A 15,108-nucleotide genomic window follows, 5' to 3' on the forward strand; every position below is an offset into this window, starting at 1 on the left:
CACACACACACACACACACCACACACACACACACACACACACACACACACACACACACCCATCCCCTGGGCCTAAAGGGTCCTGACAGGCCCCCCCCCCCCCCCCCCACAGCTCCCCTCAGCCTTCCTCCGAGGGTCACCCCCCCCCCCCCCCCCAAGCGCGCGCACACACACACACACGCACACACACACACACACACCCCCATCCCCTGGGCCTAAAGGGTCCTGACAGGCCCCCCTCACAGCCCCCCTCAGCTTTCCTCCGGGGGTCACACACACACACAAACCCACACACACCCACACACACACACACACCCCATCCTTTGGGCCTAAAGGGTCCTGACAGGCCCCCCCCACAGCTCCCCTCAGCTTTCCTCCGGGAGTCACACACACACACACACACACACACACACACACACACACACACCCATCCCTTGGGCCTAAAGGGGCCTGACAGGCCCCCCCCACAGCCCCCCTCAGCTTTCCTCCGGGGCCCCCCCCCCCCCCCACACCCATCCCCTGGGCCTAAAGGGTCCTGACCGGCCCCACAGCCCCCCTCAGCTTTCCTTCGGGGGTCACACACCTCCCAGAACACCCCCCCCCCCCCCCCCCCACACACCCATCCCTTGGGCCCAAAGGGGCCTGACGGGCCCTCGCGGCCCCCCTCAGCTTTCCTCCGGGGGCCACACACACACACACACACACACACACACACACACACACCCATCCCTAACGGTCCCCCACGGTCCCCCTCACCTTTCTTCCGAGGGTCACCCCCCCAAAAAAAACATGCACACCCCCCCCCCCCCCAATCCATTGGGCCTAAAGGGGCCTGACTGGCCCCCACAGCCCCCCTCAGCTTTCCTCCGGGGGTCTCACCCCCCCCCCAAACATACACACTCACAATTGGGCCTAAAGGGGCCTGCCAGGCCCCCACAGCCCCCCCCATCTTTCCTCCGGGGTCCGGCCCCCCCCCCCCCCCATCCATTGGGCCTAAAGGGGCCTGATGGGCCCCCACATCCCCCCTCAGCTTTCCTCTGGGGGTCTCACACCCCCCCCCCCCGCCCAAACACCCCCCCCCCCCAATCTCTTGGGCCTAAAGGGGCCTGACCAGGCTGACCTGAGGGGTCACCCCCCCCCCCCCCAACACACACACACCCATTTATTGGGCCTAAGGGGGAGCCTACTGGCCTCCATACTCCTCAGCCCCCAATAGTGCTTAGTCCAGTGTTCTGCACACAGTAAGCACTCAATAAATACAGATGAGTGAATGAATGAATGGTCCCCCACCGCTTTTCTCTGGGGGTAACACCCCCCCCCCCCCCCAAAAAGAAAATCGCACACAGACACATGCACACCACCACCCCCGACCCTCCCACCAGCCATTGGGCCTAAGGGGGCCTGACTGGCCTCCTCACCCCTCAGCCCCCGTGGCGACCTTTAGCTTTTCTCCTGGGGTCAACAACACACACGTACACACATATACACCATCCATTGGGCCCAAGGGGGCCTGACCGGCCTCCACACCCCTCAGCCCCCCCCAACATACACACCAGCCATTGGGCTTTCTGGGGCCTGACGAGCCCAAGGACCCTTCAGCCCCAACCCCTTTCCCCAACCCTTCATGACCCCCCCCCCCCTCCCAATACACTAGCCATTGGACTTCCTTGGGCCTGGAGAGATTGTGTGAGCCCACTGTTGGGTAGGGGCCGTCTCTATATGTTGCCGACTTGTACTTCCCAAGCGCTTAGTACAGTGCTCTGCACACAGTAAGTGCTCAATAAATGCGATTGATTGATTAATTGGAGAGCCCATGGACCCCTCAGCCCAAATCCTAGCCCCCCCCCCATGGCGCCCCTCAGTTTTCCTCAGCCCAAATCCCAGCCCCCCTCATGGCCCCCCTCAGTTTTCCTCAGCCCAAATCCCGCCCCCCCCCCCCCCGCCCTCAGTTTTCCTCATGGGGTCAACCCCCCTCCCTCCATCCTTTGGGCCTTCTTCTAGACTGTGAACCCACTGTTGGGTAGGGGCCGTCTCTGTATGCTGCCAACTTGTACTTCTCTGTATGCTGCCAACTTGTACTTCCCAAGCGCTTAGTCCAGTGCTCTGCACACAGTAAGCGCTCAGTAAATACGATTGAATGAATGAATGACTGTGGGCTGAGAAGCCTCAGGACCCCTCAGCCCAATTCCCTTTCCCCAGCCCCCCTCACGGCCCCCCTCAGTTTTCCTCCTGGGGTTATTATTCCCCACACCCCCAACCATTGGGCCTCACGACTGCTAAGCCCAATTCCCCTTCCCCAACCCCTCCACTTGTGTCCCCCACCCCGTCCCCAAATTAGTGTTTCTCCTGGGGTCAACCTCTCCCCCCTCCCCAAACCATCGGGCCTTCTGTGGTCTGAGAAGCCTCACAACCACTGAGCCCCAAAAATAATAATAATGATGGTATTTAAGGGCTTACTACGTGCCAAGCACTGTTTGGACAAGTCACTTCACTTGTCACTTGTCCACTTGAGAAGCAGCGTGGCTCAGTGGAAAGAACCCGGGCTTTGGAGTCAGAGGTCATCGGTTCAAGTCCCGGCTCCGCCACTTGTCAGCCGTGTGACTTTGGGCAAGTCACTTCACTTCTCTGTGCCTCAGTTCCCTCATCTGTAAAATGGGGATGAAGACTGTGAGCCCCCCATGGGACAACCTGATCACCTTGTAAACTCCCCAGCGCTTAGAACAGTGCTTTGCACGTAGTAAGCGCTTAATAAATGCCATCGTTATTATTATTATTGTCTGTGCCTCAGTTCCCTCATCTGTAAAACGGGGGTTAAGACTGTGAGCCCCCCGTGGGACAACCTGATCACCTTGTAACCTCCCCAGCGCTTAGAACAGGGCTTTGCACATAGTAAGCGCTTAATAAGTGCCATCGTTATTATTATTATTGTCTGTGCCTCAGTTCCCTCATCTGTAAAACGGGGGTTAAGACTGTGAGCCCCCCGTGGGACAACCTGATCACCTTGTAACCTCCCCAGCGCTTAGAAAAGGGCTTTGCACATAGTAAGCACTTAATAAGTGCCATTGTTATTATTATTATTGTCTGTGCCTCAGTTCCCTCATCTGTAAAATGGGGGTTAAGACTGTGAGCCCCCCGTGGGACAACCTGATCACCTTGTAACCTCCCCAGAACTTAGAACAGTGCTTTGCACATAGTAAGCGCTTAATAAATGCCATTATTATTATTATTCTAAGCAAGGGGGTGGATACAGGGTAATCATGTTGTCTCACGTGGGGTCACAGTCTTCATCTCCATTTTACAGATGAGGAAACTGAGGCATAGGGAAGTGAAGTGACTTGCCCAAAGTCACACAGCAGCAAGTGGCAGAGCTGGGATTAGAACACACCCCCTCGGACTCCCAAGCCCAGGCTCCTTCCCCTAGGCCGTGCTGCGTCTCTATAATAATAATAATAATAATAATAATAATAATAATAATGATGATGATGGCATTTAAGTGCTTACTATGTGCAAAGCACTGTTCTAAGCACTGGGGAGGTTACAAGGTGATCGGGTTGTCCCACGGAGGGCTTACAATCTTTATCCCCATGTTACAGATGAGGGAACTGAGGCCCAGAGAAGTGAAGTGACTTGCCCAAAGTCACACAGCTGACAGTTGGCGGAGTCGGGATTCGAACCCACGACCTCTGACTCCAAAGCCCGGGCTCTTTCCACCGAGCCACGCTGCGTTCCCCAGTCTTTCCACTCATCCCCCTTGGTTTTACCCCCTCCCCGAACCATTGGGCCTTCTGAGGCTTCTCAGGCACCAGGACCCCTGAGCCCAATTTCCCTTCCCCAGCCCCCCGTGTGCCCCCCTCAGTTTACCTCCTGGGGTCAATACCCTCCCCCCTGTGTCTTCTAGACTGTGAGCCCACTGTTGGGTGGGGACTGTCTCTATATGTTGCCAACTTGGACTTCCCAAGCGCTTAGTACAGTGCTCTGCACACAGTAAGCACTCAATAAATACGATTGATTGTGGCCTGAGAAGCCTTATGACCCTTGAGCCCAGTTCCCTTTCCCCATCGCCCCCCTCGCGCTCCCCTCAGTTTTCCTCCTTTCATTCATTCAATCACATTTTTACCGAGCGCTTACTGGGTACAGTGCACTGAACTAAATGCTAGGGAGAGTTCACTATAACAATAAACGGGCACATTTCCTGCCCGCAGTGAGGTTACAGTCTAGAGGGGGGGAGACGGACTTTAATATAAACAAATATATTTCTGGAGTCATCACCTCCCTACCCCCCAACCGTTGGACTTTCTGTGGCCCGAAAAGCCTCATGACCCCTGAGCCCAATTCCCTTCCTCCAGCCCCCCACGCTTTCCCTTCAGTATTCCTCTTGGGATCAACATTCCCTCCTCTCCCCATCAAATATCAGTCCTTCTCTGGCCTTGGAAGCCTCATGACCCCCTGAGCCCAATTCCCTTTCTCCATCCATCCCGCCCCCCCCCCACGCCTCCTCATTCATTCAATCGTTTTTATTGAGCGCTTACTGTGTGCGGGGCACTGTACTAAGCGCTGGGAAAGTACAATCCAGCAACAGAGACAATCCCTCCCCAACAACGGGTTCACAGTCTAGAAGGAGGAGACAGACGACAAAATGGGGTTGTCTCCCCCCAAACCCCCCCCACCACCTTTGGACCTCCTTTGGGCTGAGAAGCTTCATTCATTCATTGTCGTATTTATTGTGTGCAGAGCACTGTACTAAGCGCTTGGGAAGTCCAAGCTGGCAACATATAGAAACGGTCCCTACCCAACAGCGGGCTCACAATCTAGAAGAAGCTTAATGCCTCTCGAGTCCAATTCCCTTTGGACCTCCTTTGGGCTGAGAAGCTTCATTCATTCATTCAATCGTATGTATTGTGTGCAGAGCACTGTACTAAGCGCTTGGGAAGTCCAAGTTGGCAACACATAGAAACGGTCCCTACCCAACAGCGGGCTCACAATCTAGAAGAAGCTTAGTGCCTCTCGAGTCCAATTCCCTTTGGACCTCCTTTGGGCTGAGAAGCTTCATTCATTCATTCAGTCATATGTATTGTGTGCAGAGCACTGGACTAAGCGCTTGGGAAGTCCAAGCTGGCAACATATAGAAACGGTCCCTACCCAGCAGCGGGCTCACAGTCTAGAAGAAGCTTAATGCCTCTCGAGTCCAATTCCCTTTGGACCTCTTTTGGGCTGAGAAGCTTCATTCATTCATTCAGTCGTATGTATTGTGTGCAGAGCACTGTACTAAGCGCTTGGGAAGTCCAAGCTGGCAACATATAGAAACGGTCCCTACCCAGCAGCGGGCTCACAGTCTAGAAGAAGCTTAATGCCTCTCGAGTCCAATTCCCTTTGGACCTCCTTTGGGCTGAGAAGCTTCATTCATTCATTCAGTCGTATTTATTCTGTGCAGAGCACTGTACTAAGCGCTTGGGAAGTCCAAGTTGGCAACATATAGAAACGGTCCCTACCCAACAGCGGGCTCACAATCTAGAAGAAGCTTAGTGCCTCTCGAGTCCAATTCCCTTTGGACCTCCTTTGGGCTGAGAAGCTTCATTCATTCATTCAGTCGTATGTATTGTGTGCAGAGCACCGTACTAAGCGCTTGGGAAGTCCAAGTTGGCAACATATAGAAACGGTCCCTACCCAATAGCGGGCTCACAATCTAGAAGAAGCTTAATGCCCCCCCCCCCCGCCACGATCCCTTCGGTTTTCCTCCTGGAAGCCCCGGGGCTAGGCCTCCCCCCCCCCCCCGAGACCGTCTCTATATGTTGCCAACTTGTACTTCCCAAGCGCTTAGTACGGTGCTCTGCACACAGTAAGCGCTCAATAAATATGATTGATGATGACGTCACCCAAACTGGCTCCAGGGCATCACCCCCCCACCCCCATCACCCCCTCCACCCCCACAGGGTAGCAGCTCATGACCTATCTAAAGCCTCCTCCTCCTCCTCTTCCTCCGTCCGAGGGATGGAGCCGGCCGAGGAGGCCTCGCCGGGGGACGCCGTCGGTTGTATTGTGGGAAAAGAGGAAATTCCTCTTGGGAGGGGGACCAAGGTGTGGTCCCGTTAGCCCAGGTTGGATGGGCCGGGAGTGGTTCCAAGCACGCTGGCCCGAGTCCAAACGTATTGGCCCGGAAGACTGATGTCCGGGCCAAGAGGTTGAGTCGGACGGTACAGCGAGTCTCTCCGAGATTGTGCGGAAACATAAAGTTCCTTTGGGGACGTTGGGGGTGAGGGGGTGGGGACGACAGGAGGGCGAGGTGGCGTCTAGACTCGGAGAGGTGGAACCCCATATCATTTATCCGCCCCTGACGTCAGGGAGCAACCGCGGGCACAACGTCTATTAGAATGTGATTTCTGCATTTGGTTTTTGGGTCTTCTTTCCAGTCATCGCGTTGGAGAGGTGGTTTAACGTGACGGGATCGCTTTCTGGAGCCTTCCGTGCGTAACCTTGAGCCGTGCACCTTGCAGATGCCACCCGCGGGGTCCGGTCCGGTGGAGGGTGGCCTGGTTTTCTAGGGCGGCGCGTTGTTCCGCCACCCCTCCCCGGCAGCGGGGCCAAGGGTTGCTGGAATGGCGCCGAGTCGAGGGTGAAACTTCAAGGAAGCGTTTTGCAGTTCGCAGTTTTCTATTGTGATTTGTGTAATTTGTATATTGTAATACAGTTGTGTTTTGTATTTTCCCACAATTTTGCAGTTTTGCAGTTCGGCAGACAGGAGAGCAATAAAACACAAAATTCCGTCCGATAACTTGTACCTAAAAACTCTGGAATCGTAGCATTTCCACTTGATGCCCTGGAAAATATCAAGTGGGTGGACGGTCATCTTCACACAGTCCCCCCACCCCGTCCCTGCCCGTCCTAGCCAGGCTTTTTTTCCTCTTCTGTGATTCGGGCTGGAGTTTACGTTTCTGAAGTCGGGTATTCCGAAGCTAGAAACTGGACAATCGTAGCATTTCCACTTGATGCCCTGGAAAATGTCGATTTCATGTGCAGTCATCTTCATACGGCCCCGCCGTCCATACGGGCCAGGCATTTTTTCCTCTTACGGGATTCAGGCTTGAGTTTATGTTTCTGAAGCCAGGTATTTGAAAGGAAAGTCATTTCCTCAACTTTAAAAAAAAAGAATGAAAAACGAAGTTTCGGTTTTGGGAAAGCAGAGGCATATAACGCACCCGATGGCCGATCGCTACTCCTGCTTTTTTAGTTGTATCGCTTCGTCAGTTGGACGCTTGGCAACATTAGCTGAGGAATTGGCATAATTGTTTTCACTTGGTCTCAGAAAGCTGCCTGACATTCTTCCATCTTCTTTGTCTTGCATTTACTTACCATACTGTTTTAATTACTTTTGCAGCCAGATTTGGAAGTGTTAAAAAGTTCTTACCTAAAAGTTGTTGGATGCCCACCCGCCGTGAGATCAAAATGATCCGCTTTAAGCAAGTTCTGAGTGGGTATAAAGTGAGCAGATAGGATTAACAGTAATAATAAAATAACAATCATCAATCATCATCAATCGTATTTATTGAGCGCTTACTGTGTGCAGAGCACTGTACTAAGCGCTTGGGAAGTACAAGTTGGCAACATGAAGAGACAGTCCCTACCCAACAGTGGGCTCACAGTCTAAAAGGACTAATAATAATAGTAGTTAAGTACTTATTATGGGCCAAACACTGTTCTAAGCACTGGGGGAGATACATCGTAATTAGTTTGTCCCGCGTGGGGCTCACGGTCTTAATCCCCATTTTCCAGATGAGGTAACTGAGGCACAGAGAAGTAAAGTGAGTTGCCCAAAGTCACACAGCTAAGTGACGAGCTGACAAGAAGCAGCGTGGCTCAGTGGAAAGAGCCCGGGCTTTGGAGTCAGAGGTCATGGGTTCGAATCCCACATGTCTGCTGTGTGACATTGGGCAAGTCACTTAACTTCTCTGAGCCTCAGTTGCCGCCTCTGTAAAACGGGGATTAAGATTGTGAGCCCCACGTGGGACAACCTGATCACCTTGTATCCCCCCAGCGCTTAGAACAGTGCTCTGCACATAGTAAGAGCTTAATAAATGCCGTTATTAGTGACGGAGCCTGGATTAGAACCCACAGCCTCTGACTCCCAAGCCCGGGCTCTTTCCCCTAAGCCACACTGCTTCTCAGTCAGTCAATCAGTTGGTATTTATTGAGTGCTTTTTGTGCGCAGAACACTGTACCGGGCGAGTACAACATAACAAGAGTTGGTAGACACGTTCCCTGCCCGCAAGGAGCTCGCAAGTATCCCTGCAAGTATAACTTTTGGCCCACTCTTTCGTTCAAAAGAACAATTACTTAATTGATCACAGATCCACCGAGAAGTCTAAAATTCCCCGGGTGAAATGGATTTTGATCGGCATCTTGGGCTCTCGGCTCTTGTGCAACCCGCCCCTTTAAATATCCCTTTGGCCCAGTATCCCAAACCGTGGAAAGTTAGCAAAATGATGCGATGCGCTTAGTCCAGTGCTCTGCACACAGTAAGCGCTCAATAAATACGATTGATGATGATGCTCAAGGATCGGCCTTTTTCAGCTTCGAGACCAGACTCGTGCCGCTCCGTTGAAGAACCCACGTCCTTCTGATTCCCATATCTGTGCCCCATCCGCTCATTCATTCATTGTCGTATTTATTGAGCGCTAACTGTGTGCAGAGCACTGTACTAAGCGCTTGGGAAGTCCAAGTTGCCAACATATAGACACGGTCCCTACCCAACAGAGTTTTTAAGGCCGCTCTGTGTAGCGTGGGTTGCTTCTCGAGGAGGCGGGGAGGAAGGACTTGGGATCTGTTGGACTGTCTCTATATGTTGCCAATTTGTACTTCCCAAGCGCTTAGTACAGTGCTCTGCACATAGTAAGCGCTCAATAAATACGATTGATGATGATGATCTGTTGAGTGGACTATACTAGACGGCGTGTAGCATTTTTTTAATGCTGTTTGTTAAGCGCTTCCTATGTGCCAGGCGCTGTACTCAGCACTGGGGTAGATACGGGATAATCGGGTTGGTCGCAGGCCGTGTCCCTCGTGGGGCTCGCTGTCAATCCCCGTTCTACAAATGAGTCAACTGAGGCCCAGAGAAGCAAAGTGACTTGCCCGAGGTCACACAGCAGACCAGTGGCGGACCCGGAATTAGAACCCACGTCCTTCTGATTCCCATATCTGTGCCTCATCCACTCATTCATTCATTCAGTCGTATTTATTGAGCGCCTTCTGTGTGCAGAGCACTGTACTGAGCGCTTGGGAAGTACAATCAATCAATCAATCGTATTTATTGAGCACTTACTGTGTGGAGAGCACTGTACTAAGCGCTTGGGAAGTCCAAGTTGGCAACATCTAGAGACGGTCCCTACCCAACAGTGGGCTCACAGTTAAAAGGGGGAGACAGAGAACAAAACCAAACATACTAACAAAATAAAATAAATAGAATAGATATGTACAAGTAAAATAAATAAATGGAGTAATAAATATGTACAAACATATATGGGGAAGCAGCGTGGCTCAGTGGAAAGAGCCCGGGCTTTGGAGTCAGAGGTCAGGGGTTCAAATCCCGGCTCCGCCACTTGTCAGCTGTGTGACTTTGGGCAAGTCACTTCCCTTCTCTGGGCCTCAGTTCCCTCATCTGTAAAATGTGGACTAAGACTGTGAGCCCCCCGCGTGACAACCTGATCACCTTGTAGCCTCCCCAGCGCTTAGAACAGTGCTTTGCACATAGTAAGCGCTTAATAAATGTGATCATTATTATTATTATAGATACAAGTACAAGTTGGCAACATATAGAGATGGTCCCTACCCAACAGCAGGCCACGCTGCTCGTCTTTTGTGGCGGTTGTGAAGAATCACCCGCTCAAGTCGCCCTTGATCCAAGTCCGTCGTATTATTCGTTGAGCGCTTACTCTGTGCAGAGCAATGTACCAAGTGTCCCAAATGAGAAGCAGCGTGGCTCGGTGGCAAGAGCCCGGGCTTGGGAGTCAGAGGTCATGGGTTCAAATCCTGGCTCTGCCACTTAGCTGTGTGACTTGGGGCAAGTCCCTTCACTTCTCTGCGCCTCAGTTACCTCATTGGTAAAATGGGGATTAAGACTGGGAGCCCCCCGTGGGACAACCTGATTACCTTGTAACCTCCCCAGCGCTTAGAACGGTGCCTTGCACATAGTAAGCGCTTAATAAATGCTATTATAAAGTGCTGGGGAGAGAACGATATAACGATAAACTGGCATATTCCCTGCCCAGGGCACGTTGCCTTCAACCCCGTTCTGTCGTCAGAAGGGGTTGCCTTCAACCCCATTAGTACAGTGCTCTGCACACAGTAAGCGCTCAATAAATGCGATTGATGGTCTAAGACTCAACCCCTCCTTCCCTTGGGCTCGCCTGTGTCTCAGGTTGTGAAGCCCAGCTCTTCCCGGGGAATCGGCCCGGTGTGGCTCTGTCGGGACAGTCGGTCTGCGTTCAGTTATTGACTCCCCTCAGACTGTTCAGGCGTCTCAAATAATATCGATAATGACAGTACTTAAGCACTTACTCTGTTCCAGGCACCGTACTAAGCGCGCTGGGCGAATACAAGCAAATCGAGTTGGACTCAGTCCCTGTCCCCTGTGGGTTTTTTTTTAATAATGGCATTTATTAAGCGCTTACTATGTGCAAAGCACTGTTCTAAGCGCTGGGGAGGTTACAAGGTGATCAGGTTGTCCCCCGGGGGGCTCACAGTCTTCATCCCCGTTTTCCAGATGAGGGAACTGAGTCTCAGTGAAGTGACTTGCCCAAAGTCACCCAGCTGACAATTGGCGGAGCCGGGATTTGAACCCATGACCTCTGACTCCAAAGCCCGGGCTCTTTCCACCGAGCCACACTGCTTCTCTGATTCTCTGTTCACAGGCCCGATCCCCCTTTTGCAGATGAAGCCACGGAGGCCCAGAGAAGTGAAGTGACTTGTTCAAGGTCACACAGCAGACAAGGTAGCACAGTGCTGTGCACACAGTAAGCACTCAATAAATACGATTGAATGAATGAATGAATGAAGTGGCAGAGCCGGAATTAGAACCCATGACCTCCTGACTCCCAGGGCTGTACTCTATCCACTAGGACACACTGCTTCTCAATCAATCGTATTGAGCACTTACTGTGTGCAGAGCACTGTACTAAGCGCTTGGGAAGTACTAGTTGGCAACATACAGAGACGGTCCCTACCCAACAGTGGGCTCAAGTGAAGCAGCGTGGCTCAGTGGAAAAGAGCCCGGGCTTTGGAGTCAGATGTCGTGGGTTCGAATTCTGCCTCTGCCAGTTGTCAGCTGTGTGACTTTGGGCAAGTCACTTCACTTCTCTGTGCCTCACTTCCCTCATCTGTAAAATGGGGATTAAGACTGTGAGCCCCCTGTGGGACAACCTGATCACCTTGTTACTCCCCAGCGCTTAGAATAGAGCTTTGTACATAGTAAGTGCTTAATAAATGCCATTATTATTATTATTATTATTATTATTATTATCATTAATCTGGCCAGGGAGTGAGACCTGACAGGACTAACCTAGGCTGTGCATCCCAGGGTCTGAGAGCGGAGGGGCACATGCTGGATAACATGGACGGGCAGGAACGAGGAGACAAGAGGGGCTGTAGAAGCCCGAAAACAATAACAGTTAATAATAGTGATGGTACTTGTTAAGCGCTTATTACGTGCCAAACACTGTTGTAAGCACTGTGGTAGATACAGGTTAATTCATTCATTCATTCAGTCATATTTATTGAGCTCTTACTTTGTGCAGAGCACTGTACTAAGCGTTTGGAAAGTACAATTCGGCAACAGATAGAGACAATCCCTTCCCAACAACGGGCTCACAGTCTAGAAGGGGGAGACAGGCAACAAAACAAGTAGACAGGCATCAATACCATCAGAATACATAGAATTATAGCAATATAAACATCATTAACTCATTCATTCACTCGTATTTATTGAGCGCTTACTGTGTGCAGAGCACTGTACAGTAAATGCCACTGATTCACTGTCTGCTGTGTGACCGTCTGCAAGTTACCGAACTTCTTTGCGCCTCAGATTTCCTCATCTGGAAAACAGGGATGGAATCCTATTCCCTCCTACTTAGATCCCATGTGGGACAGGGGACTGTAGCCACCCTGATTATTCAGCCATTCAATCGTATCAGGTTGGATACTTCCCCGGTCCCACGTGGGGCTCACGCTCTTCGTCCCCATTTTCCAGATGAGGGAACTGAGGCCAGGAGAAGGGAAACGACTTGCCCAAGGTCACGCAGCTGGCAAGCGGCAGAGTCAGGATTAGAACCCAGGTCCTTCCTTCCGCTAAGCCACGCCGCACAAGATCCCCGGGGAAACCCAGCAGTGCTGGCCTGGCGGATCAACTTCTGGCCTCGATTTGGTTTCTAAGCCGAACCATTTAGCGGGTTGACATAATGACGGTTCAGTTAAGCAGTCAATCGACGGGATTTATCGAGCGCTTCCTTTGCGCAAAATACCGTAGCAGGCGATAATAATAATAATAATAGTGATAGCATTTTTTAAGCGCCTACTATGTGCAAAGGACTGTTCTAAGCGCTGGGAAGGTTACATAGTGATCAGGTTGTCCCACAGGGGGGCTCACAGTCTTAATCCCCATTTTCCAGATGAGGGAACTGAGGCCCAGAGAAGTGAAGCGACTTGCCCAAAGTCACACAGCTGACAAGCGGCGGAGCAGGATTAGAATCCGTGACCTCGGACTCCCAAGCCCGGGCTCTTTCCACTGAGCCACGCGATGGAGAGAGAACGGCTCAGCAGAGTTGGTAGACGTGTTACCTGCCCACAGAGGAGGAGCTATTTGTTCATTCATTCATTCAATCGTATTTATTGAGCGCTTACTGTGTGCAGAGCACTGTACTAAGCGCTTGGGAAGTCCAAGTCGGCAACATATAGAGACGGTCCCTACCCTAGGCTCACAGTCTAGAAGGGGGAGACAGACAACAAAACAAAACATGTAGACAGGTGTCAAGTCGTCAGAACAACTAGAATTAAAGCTAAATGCACATCATTAACAAAATAATAATAATGATAATGCTGGCATTTGTTAAGCGCTTACTATGTGCAAAGCACTATTCTAAGCGCTGAATAAATTGCTGTGTGCCATGCACTGTAGTAAACGCTGCGATAGATTCAGGGCAGTAAGGTTAGACACAGTCCCTGTCCCCTCTGGGACCTCAGTTTAAGTGGCGGGGACGACACGTGTTTCATCCCCCTTTTACAGAGGGGGAAACTGAGGCACAGGGAAGTCGTGGCTTGCCCAAGGTCACTTGGATGGCAAGTCACGGAGCTGGGATCAGAATCCAGGTGTCCCGAATCCCGGGTTATTGATCTTTCCACTAGGAAACCCTGCCTCTCGGTTAGCAGTGTTTACTGAGTCGACGTTGAACGCAGGTCCGGGGTGAGTTTCTGCCCAACTCTTACCAGCTGCAGAATGGGTGCATGATCGGGTGTCTGGGGAGGCAGCGTGGCTCAGTGGAAAGAGCCCGGGCTTTGGAGTCAGAGGTCATGGGTTCAAATCCCGGCTCCTGTGTGACCTTAGGCAAGTCACTTAACTTCTCTAAGCCTCAGTTCCCTCATCTGGAAAATGGGGATGAAGACTGTGAGCCGCATGTGGGACAACCTGATCACCTTGTATCCCCCCAGCACTTAGAACAGTGCTTTGCACATAGTAAGCGCTTAATAAACGCCATCATTATTATTATTACTATTATCGGCACAAATCGAGGTGTGCTGGAAAAGTTCTCCCATGAAAGGTGTTTCAGGAAATCAACATAGTATGGAAGTCAAATCTTACAAGTCAAATGTAGCTCAGTTGCTCAATACAAATTGCATTTTTCATCTCCTTGCAATGGCTTAGGTCCTTTTTTCTTTCCCTTCCACAAAAATAACATGATAAGTCCTGGGAGTTCTTAACAGTCCAACATTTAGCAGAGAAAGTCCATAAATATTTATAATTGAAACCTTGGAAATCTCATTACCTTGTCTGAGTAAGAACGAGGCAGGCTCACTGTTTACTCATCCAGAGGTTCTGCTATTGTGGAAACTTGCTAGTGTCACTAGTCATCGGAATACCAAATTATGCATAATTTACACTTACGGGTGCGTTAGACTTAGAAAAAAGGCTATTTTGGAAGTGGCGTTGAAACTTGTAAAGGGGGAATAAATTGGGATTGGGCTGCAGGGGGACTTGTTTTTAAGCGAGCCAAATTGAAATTTGAAAGCGGGAAAAGCAAGCTTTGGTAAGCCTTGCGAATTTTATACTCCCGGTGAACATTGAGGAGGGGGCAGGTGGGTTTGATAATGCGAACCCTTGTGATGCCAACTTGTACTTCCCAAGCGCTTAGTACAGTGCTCTGCACCCAGTAAGCGCTCAATAAATACGATAGATTGATTGATTGATGGTGGTGTGATTGCCTTAACGACCAGAGGTGAAATTGGCATCCACAGGGTACCTTTGGAGGGTGCTTTTAGACTTCCCTGGGTTGTGTAGCGCTTTGGGGTAGGAAACAACAACCGAGCTCATTCGTGTGAAAAACGACCGAGGAACCGCTCGGTCGTTGACCCGATCAAGTACTGCGGAGTGGAGTGAAGTCGGGTGCTTTATGAAAATGAGTAATTGAATGAGAGGGGGGAAAGAAAAACCAGAGTTAAATTTGCTGCTCGGTATATTTTAGAAATCGCGTGGCTGCGGATAGCACCTCAGTGACTCAGGGTTTTTAGGGTTGAGCGGCGGCGTTTGCGCCCCTGCCTCCTTGAGCCGGATGAAAATGTTCCCAACGATTTTTGTTGCGTGACGGCGTGCCCTTTCCCGTTGCTTTCCAGCCCCGGCGGCGGCGGCGGCGACGACGTATGGTCATTTCTGACGGCCTGCTTTTCCTTGGGCCGATTCGTTAAATGAGCTCCCGGGGGTCGGCATTTCGGGTCTGAGGCTCAGGCTCCCGTTAAACGGCAGTGCCAGACCCTGCTTTGTTTTGTAATGTCTTCTTTGCCACCCCTCCATCTTGGCGAAAGGAGCTGCCAGATTGCCCAGATAATAATAATAATAGTAATTGTGGCATTTAGG

At 51.2% G+C, this 15,108-nt stretch overlaps 1 protein-coding gene across 2 annotated transcripts in view; it reads left to right on the top strand.

Annotated features, from left to right (window-relative positions):
* The window catches only part of FAM193A (family with sequence similarity 193 member A), a 252,759-nt gene that overhangs the window by 197 nt on the left and 237,454 nt on the right, over nt 1-15,108 (top strand). The window lies entirely within an intron of this gene.

Source organism: Tachyglossus aculeatus, chromosome 4 (assembly GCF_015852505.1).
Source record: "Tachyglossus aculeatus isolate mTacAcu1 chromosome 4, mTacAcu1.pri, whole genome shotgun sequence".
Taxonomy (NCBI): domain Eukaryota; kingdom Metazoa; phylum Chordata; class Mammalia; order Monotremata; family Tachyglossidae; genus Tachyglossus; species Tachyglossus aculeatus.